This window comes from Colias philodice, chromosome 15 (genome assembly GCF_061535455.1).
Source record: "Colias philodice isolate Cphi_HAF_F1 chromosome 15, ilColPhil1 Martin Lab GWU primary, whole genome shotgun sequence".
Taxonomy (NCBI): Eukaryota; Metazoa; Arthropoda; class Insecta; order Lepidoptera; family Pieridae; genus Colias; species Colias philodice.
Window position 1 is genome coordinate 3,239,935 of NC_143100.1, and position 11,816 is coordinate 3,251,750.

General features: G+C 30.0%; 1 protein-coding gene across 1 annotated transcript in view; it reads right to left on the bottom strand.

Moving 5' to 3' along the window:
* Positions 1-10,257, bottom strand: part of LOC149482087 (CD151 antigen-like) — a 152,937-nt gene extending 142,680 nt beyond the window's left edge. Inside the window, exon 1 of the mRNA XM_089704177.1 lies at positions 10,168-10,257. The gene's annotated coding sequence lies outside the window, so the exon portion shown is untranslated. The remainder of the gene's footprint in view (positions 1-10,167) is intronic.
* Positions 10,258-11,816: the final 1,559 nt, after the last annotated feature.

An 11,816-nucleotide genomic window follows, 5' to 3' on the forward strand; every position in this document is an offset into this window, starting at 1 on the left:
TATGTATTTTTGTTGTTAGAAAGTAAACTTAATTTAATGTTTATAATACATATGTGTAAATCCAGGCAATTAGCTATATTTTATCAAAATTGGTAATGTAGTCTTGACGTGATTAAGTAACAACTAACAAAAAAATATACAAATTAACATCCAAAGTTTCGCATCAGTTTTACTGTATTAGCGATATCTTCCACTCTTGACTTTGACTGAGAAGAATTAGGGTTTATAACTTCTTTCAGAAATAGTACCTTTCATTTCTGGGCATGATGTAATATCTACGTCAGCATCAAATTATATCTAAATCAATTCAGTAGTCCGCGTAATTAGGTACCATTTCATTTTTTCAGAGTAACAATATTTTTTGTTATTTTAAAGATTATTTATAACCTGTATTATTTTGTAATAAAGTAAACATTACGAAATAATAATAATTAATAATTATTAATAATGTCTAAGTAGTTGTTAAAAAGAAGATAATTTTGTGTTTATAAGCAAGAAAATAAAACCAATTAATCAACAATTAAATATATGTATAACAATATTATAACTGTATGACGACTCCATACATGTTTGTCCCGAGTCGGCCAGCGGCAGCGCGGCGAGTATGCAAGAATGACTTAGCGCACACCCGCGTTCGCGATAGCGAGCTATTAGACTCCGCCCGCCAAGCAGTGGATTTTTTTTTGTGTATCGTCTTAAAGGGACACATGGACAGATATTCTCACAATTGGCTATATAAATAATTATTATTACTGGTCAGTAAGTAATACGTATAGTATTATATCTTCTTTGGTAAGACCTTGTTAATCGCAACTAATCGAAACTTAAATTTTAATAAAAAGTTTTCTAATCATAGTTTCTTTTATTCTTAACAGACACCAAACGTGATAGTAATTCGTAGAAAACAAAAACTTCACGTATAAAAGCTCAGAATATTTGTTCTTACTTTGAAAACCATGCATACTCTCTATATATAATACGACGTTAAAATATTTTCTCCACATCTTAGCTACAATAATTCTCGGTCACGTGTGAAGACGGAAACCACGAATAGTATAAATTTCCACTTAAGGCCTATAAATTGGGGTAACGAGCGTTGAGTGTGGTGCGGACGGCGTGTAAAATGTGATAGATATATAATATTACTACTTATGTACGTATAAAATATTATGTACTTATGCCCTTTAGTAGAAATTGCAAGTATATTGAAGTGAAACTTCTTTAGGCGCGTTAAAAGAGTAAAATTTCAAGGTCGCGTCATGGCAATACCGTCACCTCATGGAGTAAGGCAATTTTAAGGCACTCATGGAGTAAGGCACACACGCTTTTTTATGCGTCATGTTACCGCACCAAAAGCTTAGAATAGTCATGTTGAAGGTAGAGTGAGTGGAAACATTGTTTAATTGATTAGAAAATTTAAGACAGCATTCCATAGAAATCCTGAATATTACCTATATTGTTTCTGTATTATAAATGAATTCAAATAGCTTACCTTTTTATTAAAAATTTAAAGCGTTGTTTGTAATGTTAGTTATTTACAGGTATATTCTTCTTTGAGAACTACATCGTTTATTTCACATTTATCTTCTCTATGCTGTATTTTAAGCTTCTATAACCTTCATACATTTATGAAAACTACAAAGATTCCACGATCACGCAAATAAATGGAAACAGTCAAAATGAAAAGTGTATTTGAATAACGTGCAAATTTAACTCCGTCTTGAACTAATGTGATTCTATTAATGCATTTCGCAAGTTATAGAGCTCAGTAATAATTCTATTTCGAAGCTGTACCGGGAATGTTGGAATTCTAGAAATATAATAGTAGATATATTGTGTAGACTGATTTCTCTGCTATTTGATTACGGATGGTAATTGGTTAGATTTTGCTTTAATTAAATAAATTTTATCGAATAACGAACGAATATGAAAAAAAAGCAAGGAAGAAATTTTTTATTAATCTTACTAAAAATAGTAGCTCTAAGAAAAACTCTATACCGGCCTTTTTAGAGGAAAATTCTTATTTTAAACAAAAATACAAACATGTTGTAACGTAATATTTTTCATTGTATTAATACTCGTTGGCATATTATTATATCTGTCGATTAAATAATTAATTACTATTGTTGCAGTGGTGTTGGCATATCATATGCTTTTGTTGTTTTTCTTGAAAGGGATATTGTTATGACAGCCCATATCAGCTTTATAACAGGGCTTTATACAAAATACTGTATATTTTTTCTCAATATAAATACTGAAATGTCCGTCTCTGACCGCGGAGAAGTAAACAAAACGTACTCATACGGGTCAGCACGTTTATACGTACGAATTTGAATTTTTTATGCCGACATTTGCATGTGGTTTTATGTTCTTTGGTATAAGAACGCGATAACGTTTATGAGATTTTTCTACTTTATTGCGTCCATAGTAAAGCCTGTACTAATACCAGTGGCTAATATGGTTAGAAGAAAATTTGGCGAATATTTATAAAGTACTTTTTATGCTCAAATCAACATAACTTCTTTATAATATGTATATTAGTACCTACTTTTTATATTTATTTTTCACGGCGGTGTGATTACAAAGATTTGGAACTTCCCTGTTAAGTTAAATAAAACTGTAGGTAGTAGGGAAGTTAAGTTCCCTCTACCTCATATTTATATCGAATAACATAGATATCTAAATAATTCGTAATAGATGGAGTAATTAAGTTAATAGTTATAAAGCGTTATTAATCAATCTGTTTTGTTTTTGCTATATCGTATAATCATAGCGTATAATCAATTTTCGTCCATCATTATTACGTAGGTACTAGTTTAATTCAACAGAATCAAAATCACTTTTATATACTACAGCGAGCAACCGTGCTGATGTTTCCCCTGATAGTAATATCACCACCACCCCTGAATATTTTCAAAGTAGAGCTCTGCAAATGTAGTGCCCGGAAAGGATTAGCAACGAATATAAAATATGGGAATGGCGAAGAAAAGGAAACAGGCCTACAGCTTTCCCACTCATCTCACGAAATACAGAAACATTCACATGCGACAGTGAATTTCACGATAATCTTCTGTGGTACCTTCAACTATGTGAGCTGGCTCAACTATAACTAAAGCCTGTTAAAACTGATCGATTCCCATATCACTAATAATTAATATTACCTATTCTATATAATTTTTAATTAAAAACATTAACTAATATCCATTATGGAGCTTTAATGTTCAAAGTGGGTTGATATCATTATTTCACAAATTGATTTTATATTAAGAATAACTATAGTCTCGTCTAGTTTATAGACTCCCAATTTAGTGCTCCAAAATTGTTTTAGGCAAAATGTTATAAAGGATTTTCTAAAATATTCATATCAGGCAAAACTTTGGCTATGTTTACACAACTAAGCAATTTAATTTTGTCGTTCAGAAGCTTTATCGTAAAATATAATAATCGGGCTTCAGATATTATTAGGTCCTGAAATTTCAGATGTAGGTACTTTTAGTTTATTGGCAATTCAAATTTTGGGTTATAGCATTTAATTTTAAAAGGAGATACGATATACTTTCTATGTAATAATTATTAAGTATTCATAATAAATTTTATGGTTAAGAGAATTTTGTTAACATTAAAAGCGATGAGAAAAATAATTAACCATATAACTCATAAACAAATAAATTACCTTGTTGATCTATTCCACATACTTAATAACTGCGAAAAAATAGAATAGGTGGTATATCCGATATATGCGTTCAACATCAAATTGAAATATGTAAATATTATGAATTTTTTGTTAAATAATTATATTTGATATAAACGGTTATCCATATTAGTGAATAGTCAGCATTCTAGGAAATTAAATAACTTTTCTTTTCCAGTAGTTATAGGTATGGAAAAATCATTTCGCTGCTAGCAAAACTCAAACGAGATTGAAATAAACAATTCAACCATAAGCTTTTTATTTTCTCTTTATCAACTGTAAGAAATTCAATCTTCGTTATTTTACAAGAACTCTTTGAAATTAAAAGCACAATTTCATAACAAAATGCTGTGCAAACGGATAAATATTGACGGTACGTGTTGTTCGTGTGCCGAACGAACTTTCTGTAACTTTGCCTGTCTTCATCGGAACATATTGAAACTTACAATCTTTTCACTTCACAAAATATTTGTTTTATTCTTATTTAAATTACTTTGAATCCTCTTAACCTGTAAATTAATTTATCAATAAATTATTAAATTAGGGACTTATTTCAAAGTGTAATTTAGTTACAAACTACGTAAGCTATGGAATCTAGCCTATTGATAAACTGATAATCCTACACCTAGAGTTTCTAGTCTACATTCTCTGATACAATAATAACGATCATTAATTATTACTAAGTGAATTTGTAACGTCGTATGTAATACCGCCTATATCAAAGACTATATATTATATAACAATGGCATAAAATTACGGTAGAATACGAAATTATCAAATTTATATTCTACTATCAACTGGCGCTTCGCTTCGATTTTACTAAATAAATAATAGGTCAATTATTACTTTCCTGAAAACGTGCGCAATAGAAGCTACTATTCCGATCTTCCAGAGTTATCATGAAATATGCACATTTCATCTTTAACAAATGTGCGAACGTTGTAAGGAATACAAAGACACTTAAAAAGTAACGTAACTACATATTCTTTCCTATTATAAATCAAACAACTTTAATGAGTATTTATATTACATTTTCAAAACAATATCTAAAAAGATTGTAGAATTTTCTGTACAATAAAGTTTTAGAGGCTCAATTTAGGTAATTCAACGATCAGCAAACTCGCTCCAAATTCTGAAATTCTGTCAAAAGCACTTGCATTACTTAATGTAGCCGCCAAGAGTAGGATAGTCTGTTGAAATTGCAACTAAATTGCCAAATGTCACATCCATAGAGCAAATGAAATCCTAGAGTTGTCCGTTTATGGATTCACTTGGATTTGCTCCAATAAGAAGTGTGCGCTATGATGTTGTCTTAACGACTCAATCTGGAGACAGCTTTGTATATGGCAGTTTCAAAACCGCGTATAATGAATGCGCTTAAAATAGCTGATGTTTAAAAAAAACACGCCGTTTCTTTTCAATAACACAATAGGTTTGGTTCGAATTTAGTAACATATTCTATGTAAATGCATATTCTTATATATATAAAAATGAATCGCAAAATGTGTTGGTAAGCGCATAACTCGAGAACGGCTGAACCGATTTCGATAATTCTTTTTTTATTATATTCCTTGAAGTACGAGGGTGGTTCTTATGTAGAGAAAACGTAAACATGTACCACGGGCGAAGCCAGGGCGGACGGCTAGTATTCTATAACTTATTAAACCATATGAATAGATCTATCATTGATTTTTCCTTATAATTTTAACAAGAAATTCGTTGAAATTACACAATTCGATATGATATAGGTAGTCGCTAATGAATAGCATACATGCCTACGCAAATTCACTTCCTTATCTTTTTGTGTTCTAATTGGAAATTGATATGGCGGTTATTTTTTGTTCTTAATTGCTATTATATTTCACGTTGTATTTTGTTAGGTTTTTTTAATGTTGCAATAATATTGTTTTACAGGATAAAAACTAAAAATATTTTGGTAGTTAAAGATCACCATAAACTAAGATAATAATACCTACTAGTAGACCCGCAGTGGTCAACATTCTTTTTTCAAAAATTTCGAATGTTGCATTCTTTTTTATCTGTTTTCTGTTGTATTTAAATATTATCTTTACACGTCTGTGTCAAATTGTGATAATGCTTGTTATATTTATTTTTAAATAATTTAATATATGGATATAACAAAAAAAAAATATCGGCATTCTGCTCTGCTTCGCTATATAAACTATAAGTGTGACAAAATACTGCTGCGTCTGCTTTCATAAAAAGAGGTACGTACAAAATTTTTACTTACATGGATCAATTAATAAATAAATACACGGACAAATTTATTTAATTCATAATGATAATAATAATTGTTATAAATTATATAAACATGTTCAAAACAAGTATTTCAATTCGGTAATTGATATAAATTCATATCGAAATAATCCAAGGGTCAAATACTGACCCAATCTTTATCTTTCTGTCCCACAATTCCCTACGCATGCCAAATTCAATTTAACTAATGATAATCCCTGTACTATTAATTTAACACCTGCAAATAATAATTATTATGGCTCTTAGAGTGTATTGCAAATTATTGTTATGACGTATACACGTGTAATTCATTTACGTATGTTTAAATTATTAAAGAAAACATACAAATGAAATTTGCATATGCACAAGGCATTGTTTATATGGAGAAAACATGTACGTAAGTACAAAATACAATCAATTTTTCCTGTAAGTATCTTTTCAGTTTCATTATATATCTTGCTATTTATTACACGCAATGGAAATCATGTCATATGTATTAGAGAGATTTATATAGAGTGTATATTAGTTAATGAATTATAATGTATTTCAATATTATTTATAGAAATACATCTTCCGGGCGGCGGCGCCAGCTATTTTGAAGTTGGCTAGACACACGTAAATACTCAAATAAACACTATGGTTTAGTTGAAGTATTTAACCCTTCCGTGAGCTATGATCCTGATTCTATTAATAAATTTCATATTAAAAGGTACAAAATTAGTCATCATTTCCAATAACGCCACTCAAATAGCCACATGGCCGGCCAAAACCGTCGGATCTATTTATAAGTACTTTAAAATAATATTAAACCCAACCTATTGATCATTGGAACGATAAAATTCTTTCGAGGAACAAAGTTACGCTTCATGGATTAAACTTCTACCGTTGTTTCGATAAAAACAGACCTTTTGTACTTTTTTGCTCATTATTCATACATTTTAAGAGATCGAGCATGTTTTCAATTCGCCAGGTTGTTAGTTTAGTCAAGTTTCTGTTAAAAAAAACTTTGGTAAAAAGAAAGTTCGATGCTCGAAACCTTTACATGGAAACTCATTTAAACTTTTGTTAAAGATTGTTCTAGTTTTTTTTAATTCATTGAATTTCTTTGTTTTGAAGAAGAAGTACCTTCTTATATTTAATTTTCTCGTCACAATTATCTCTTCATTTAAATATTTGTAAGATTTGTTTTACAAAAAGCACTTAACCATTAACAAATGTAAAATATATAAACATTGCCCTCATCTCATACATTCGCATATTATCATAAGGGGATGAATTGCTCCTCTCGATGACCTTGTATATTACCAGCTTGTATTTTTATATAAAGACTTGTTACGGAAACCCGGTGGTTGTGCCAAAGGGGAAAATATTTCCTGCGGTAATTCTGTATACTGTATACTATATGATACATATATGTATACAGTATACGCCTACGGCTACAGGGGCTGAGTATCTCAAAGCGACGTATGTCTGAGACAATGACAATGAATAATATAGTCACATATAGTCAACTATGATGCTGGCTGACGTTTACGCGGTCACTGGGTTAAGGTTTTATAGATAAGGTTTTATTACGATTTTTTGTTTAGAGACGCTGAATGCGTATGAGAATGGACGTATCTAATCAATGTATTGTGAATTCATTAGTGTTGTTATCTTTCTGATTTCATATTGATACAGTGTAAAGAAATGTTACTGTTGAAATCAATCCTGCAAAATAAATGACTGTTAAGCATAAAGATATAATATGTAGAATTACGAAAAAAAGAGGTTAAATACTTATTACTGTTTGATAACCAAAATTGTTATATTTCATTTTAGAAAAAGGTCAGAAAAATAAATTTTCTAAACACTAATAGGTCGGTAAGGAACGAGTTACCCACTATAAATGCTAAAACAGCTAAATTGGATCTAGATTGCCATTACACGAAATATCCAGGGTTTGTTAGTAAGAAGACGCTATTAAAAGGTTTTTCAGTGAGATTTTACACAAACCTTTATAACAAAAGATTATCTGCGAAACGAATGCCCCCGTGGAGAAATGTTGACCTTTAAAACTTTATATTTTGTACTGGTTCTATATTTTTAGGGCAGAACAAAATTTCTTAAATAATTAACTTCTGCTCGTTTCTATCGTGAACACGTATTTTATTTAGGAGCTTAAAAAACTTCCATTAACACGTGCCATTTGTTGGGAACAAAGCGATTTCTTATCAACCATATAACATTTGATAGCTCTTTAATAAATGTTTATTTAAGAGGATTAAAGGTGATTTATAAAAAAGGGAAAATCTAGATTTAACGTTGAAGACGGACTTTCTTATAAATGTAATGTGTTTAACTGTTAGTAATAATAGAAAGGTTGGATGATTTTTATACAAACAAAAAAAGACGTGTGGCACTCGGGTACTGCCGCGGTAAAGCTATTGCATAGCATGCCTTCAAGCCACACCTCCGAGCCCGTCGGAGTGGGGAGCGTGAGGCTTTTCGTTACGGAATTTCTCGATTCGGTCCCCGCGCTCAAGGCCCGCGATAGAAGCTATGCAATAGCTTAAAAAAACCATTATTATTTTTCTGATTGTTAGGATTACTACAGTAGTGAGTACTATATACTAAAAAATGTTATTTATTTAATCAAGAGTCGGCGCATGATACTCTATATTTGTAATCATGTATCATTCGTCATAATAGTATCAAAACATGACAAGTTACGTCAAAATCATTACTAAATAAATAAATATCAGATACGTAATCGAACAAAAAACTATTAGTGTTAATCGTAATTTGTTTACTCGTGAGCTGTAAAGCCGTTTATAGGCAGAGCATGACGGCACTTCGCGTATGTGACCTAATGTAGCGTAAGAGACGGATAATTAAACATGTTATAAAAACTATAAATTTAGTTGTATTTCTGGCATCTGTAATAGTTCTATATTTATTTATTAAATACAATCAACTAGTTTTGTGCGTTTAATCTAAATAACTAATGTTTTAAAATTAGGACTGTGGAAATTTTTAAATTATGGAGATCGGCAATCATTTAGGTACCACACAATATATTTTGCACGTTCATATTAGATATATAAGTATCGACTTTTTGTACTTACTTATTTTTTAAATTTATTTCTTCAACTTACTTTAATTTCAATAACTTCTAAATAATTAAAAAAAATCCAGTTTGTGTCAGCTAAAACTGCAATTTAAGAAGATTACTCAATTTAAATACTCCTCTTATTACTTGTTAAGCATTTTAAATAAACCAATCTTACCTTATCTTAAAATTAGGTATTCAAATTACTTATCGATAAACGTATTTACTCTTAGTCCAACTGCTCAAGGCCATCAGATGTACACAAGCAATGTAAATTCTTACGTGCTCTGCTTTTAAACCTTACTGACATACTAATAGAAGCATCATTACTTAAATAATTTGTTTTGTAACGTCACTTAATTACAAAAACAAAATAAGTATCTTTTAAGCCATCTTTCAAAATACCTACCGCAATACAAATTTAATAAATGAAGCATATCTTTTCTATCACGTCATTCTAATATTGTAACAAAAAGTTACCGCGTAATATTTAAAGTGAATAACAAATTTCAATACTGAATCCAAGTATTTTTAAAATACGTTGACAATAAAGTTTAAAGAAATAAAATTTAAACAGCCTTGTTTTTTTTATTAATTCTATGATAAAGTGCATCGAAAAAACAATATTAAAATAATTTCTAATAAATTACAATTGCAATGAATGTATAAAATATTTGTTCATAAACCTTGAAAATATAAAAACCAGGCGTCAAATTATTCAAGGTTTCATCCTACGTATTGACGATTATAAGAGCACTAGATACTGACTTGAGAATTATTTTAATGTAATATACTTATTACGTTTATACCTACATATAAAATATGATAATATCATTCAATATCAGTCATCATGTTTTGTAATAAAATATTATTTAAAACTCTCTATTCTCTACTGAATATTTTTTTAATATTTCAAACCAAGAAAGCCAATAACCAGTAAAAAATTATCGAATCTATATTTTTGCGAGTTAATCTACTGCTCTACATTTTCTTGTATGAAAACAAATATATGCCTATTTTTCGTTTCTTAAAAAATTAATGCGTTTTAACCTTAATTATTAATTGCACGAACATTCAATAAAACATTACGTATAGAATAGATTCATCGAATGGTATTGTAACCGCTTACCTGGTATACAATAGTGATGTCAAATGTTATCAACTGTTTATCTCAACTATAATCGCTATCAACCAAAAAGTTCAAAGTTCAAAAGTTCATACACCACAGAACTTCACTTTTAAAATATACCATCCAACATCAACACATACAACATTGAATTACATCCCGATATTTTCATTACGAAACGAAGTCATCGTATTTTCATTTCCATTCACCGAAAACACGTGAACTCCCTATCAAAGATACCAACGTACTGAGTGGACGTACTGAGTAACGGCTCTGGCACAATATCACGACCTTAAATACTTTACAAAACAAATTCTTCACGGAGTTCAACTTACATTGCTGCTTAGAGTAACATTCTTTGAAAGTGTTGGTTTAAGATGCCGCATTGGAAAACGTCTTGTTTATAATAGTGGTAGCGTCTTGGAAAATTGGTGCATTGGTATGGGGTTATCTCTCTGTCAACGGCATGAAAATGCGACTGTGGGAAGTTCCATCTCTCTGGTCACTTGTTTCATTAATTCTATTTGAATTTGATGCCAAGTTTACTAACGACTTCGAAATAGCCTATTGGCGACATTCGGAGGGCCGTTAATTGTCAGGGCTGCTGTAATGGTATCAATTACGGCTTATAAGCATTTGAATAGTATATTAATTAATAATTATGTTGCAAATATTCGTAAATGAAGTGTAGTTTTATATAAGAGTTAAAACATATACCTACCTTTATTAATATAAGCGTACCAACAATTTTAGATCTAACAGAATATTTTATACAAAAATAAAATTAAAGTTCGCAAATATCGTAGGGTTAAACAGTTATTTTTTAAATATTTATTAAAGTTTATTATAAATTTTCTTAAAGAATTTGTAAAAGATAATATAGAAGAAGGGACAAAAAACATAAAATGCCAGGAGTCGCTTTGTCTCCATCGTAAAACCTTGTGAGATCATTTGTGAAATCAAGAATTCCATACATATAAGTCTTGAATGTATTAAGGAACAATAAAGCAAATACAAAGGATTTCCCTTTTAAGGTACTATGAAGCGTTTTCCTCAAATACACATCTTTGGAGAAATTCAAATGAGAACGATTTTCCTATCACTCATAGCTGGAGTCGGTTGATAAATCTTTTTTTCTTAGAAGAAAAATATGTGATGTACGCGCGGTTAAGTTTACGACTTTCATGGATAAAATAACAAATACACACGTTTATCATTTTTATTTTGCTCTTTATTAAGAATGTTTTCGTAAGGTTTTCGTATATTGTCAAAGTCATAAAATTTTGTTGTCTCTATATCTTTAGGCCTTTAGTTGAAACTTTGAAACCTATTATTAATATTGTACCAGCGTAAGCCTGCGGCTTTGATCACATTTGATTACAAATCTACGAATTTACTTACTACAGATTTTTCATATTGCATTTTATGTAAAAATATTTACATAACGGAATGCAATGAAAATAGAAAGTTATAAAAACATGTCCATAAACTAATTGAAATTGACTCATTAAAAAGTAAGGTACAGTAAGTTGTCATTGTTCATTTAAGTAAAATTTAATTTAAAATAACCAAAAAGTAATATCTATGATACCAATAATAATATTATGTATCAACGCGAGAGTAATTGACATCAACAAGGCTATACCCTTGTT